The sequence below is a fragment of the Stegastes partitus genome, unplaced genomic scaffold, assembly GCF_000690725.1.
Source record: "Stegastes partitus isolate 25-593 unplaced genomic scaffold, Stegastes_partitus-1.0.2 Scaffold1543, whole genome shotgun sequence".
Classification (NCBI taxonomy): Eukaryota; Metazoa; Chordata; class Actinopteri; family Pomacentridae; genus Stegastes; species Stegastes partitus.
In genome coordinates, this window is record NW_007579274.1 from 70,027 (window position 1) to 72,326 (window position 2,300).

Genomic DNA, 2,300 nt, shown 5'->3' on the forward strand with positions numbered 1-2,300 from the left:
GAGCGGTGAGTGTCAGCGACGCACCGACAGGGAGGGCTGCAAATCCCCACAAACGGTTCCGGTTCAAGTGGGTGGTTACAAATGAGAGAGCAGGATGACAGAAATGATCTGGTGATTTATTATCATTAATGGTGTTTATTTATAACGCTTATAAAGCAACATTCATCATAGTTTGTGTATTAATCTGAGTTTAGATGAAAAGATTGCATCTAAAATTGCGCATAATTAAAAAAAAAAAAAAAAAAAAAATGAAAACAACGACGGTGTGTCCATTTTGGGAAGTAAATGCGCTCATAGGAAATAAAAGATGACAAATTTTGCACACATCAAATTTAATTCTTTTCCTTTGAAAAATTAAAAACGTGTTTCTGTTTGTTTATTTTGGAGGGAAATGTGCGTAAAGAGATGGTTTGGTCACGTGACATTCTGGCCAAAACAAAACAGATTTTCGTTTATTCGATTACAAATGATTGGATTTTGTAGTTTACAGAAGTTATTTATTTACAGCACAGATGCCAAACAGCTCAGAAAATGAAAAAAATGCAGAATTCAGTCTTCTGGAGCCACATGTAGAAACAAATCCCAGGTTTGGGGTTAAAACCTGTAAAATATTTCAGTTTGCTGAAGCACTGAGCTCGAGTAAACAAACAGCACAAAAAATAGTTTAAAGGGTTGGATACAGTAAAAATAGGCCCATCTGCTGGCCAGTCCACAGTGATGCACCTGTATGGCTTTATCTATGAAGACATTAAAATAATAACTTAAAATAGAAATCCTATTGCTTGTGATTTTTGATATTTTGCTCAGTAATTAAAAAAAAAACAAAACGTGAATTTAAAATTAATTCTGGGGCTCTTCTTTTAAATAATAGAGCACATTGACAACAACAAAAATCTCATCTTAAACACCAGTGTGGAATATTTCCAGTATATATGTGATGTAGGCTTCATAATCAACTTGCTCTTTACATATTTAAATAAATACATGCTTGAATCTACAACAAATGAATCTACACAATTAGAAACGTTTTTCCACCAGGGGGCAGATCAGGCCCAAATTATCCATAAATACAACTAAACATGGTGAAATGTGAGGATGGTCAAATCATAGCAGATCCATTTTCATCATTTCAGTTCAAGGTCTGCAGTTTTCTTCACTTATAATTTAGAATTATTACCAACATTCACCTGTCGAGTTACATCTTGTGGACACAGGTTCTGTTTCTGGACACGTTTGCCCTCACCAGTCTGGCCAGTGTTTATTGTTGTTTGTTGGTTCTCTCTCCAGGCAGACAGCCACCACACCTGTGCCTGGTTCTGCTGGAGGTTTCTTGCTTTTAAAAGGGAGCGTTTTCTTCCCACTGTTGCCAAAGAACTTGCACAAAGGAACTGTTTGGATTTGTTGGGTTTCTCTCTACAACATAACAGTGTGAGGTCCTGACCTCGTTGTGTGAAGGGCCCTGAAGTGTTTTGAATTTGCGCTCTATAAATCAAATGCCAGAGGATGTGCAACACCAGCTTTTAAAAGTGGCACAGGACAGTCATGCTGTATGCAAAATATCTACCATTACACAGGGTTCAAGCACACGATGTCATATGAGGGTATCTCAATGTCTATGTCATCTTAGATCATCCAAATACAAGGATGTTATAGTATTTATCCCTGAAGACGACACTCGAGTGGCTACATCAATGCTTTTCTAATTTCTCTCCAACAACTGTATGATTTTGACTTATCTGTGTTGTTTAAATGCAATGAATCCAACAAACAGGAATCAGCCACACACTGTAGGACTCAACTCAGAGGAAACTACAGTGGACTCAGTTCCACACAATGATTTAAGGTGTGATTTTTAAATGTAGCCCCAGATTCTTTTAGAAAGATCATTTTTTTGAAGCATGCTGAGGCCTTATTCTGGTACATGACAGAGAGCAACATTGTGCTTTGACAGTAATCTGGGTCAGGAGCCACTGGGACAGTTTCCCTGTAAGAGGAACAGCCTAAACAGCAGCTAGTCAGACGCACAAAATGTAACATGATGTCTAAAGAGTCTCGTGTTTTCTTATTGTCGGTGAACTGAGTTCATCATTCACTGACTTCACTGACATATTTCACTCTGGTGCAGCATCAACATGTTCAAACCTGTGCATTATGACTATTTTGTACATTTAAAAAACTCTGTACTATAATCATTTCTTCTACAAGAAGCTGTGTAATGTCACTATTTTCTACTTATGAGTGTTTCTTACACCAGTAGTTTTACTCACAGAACAATCTGTGCAGTGTCAGTGCTTGTCAGT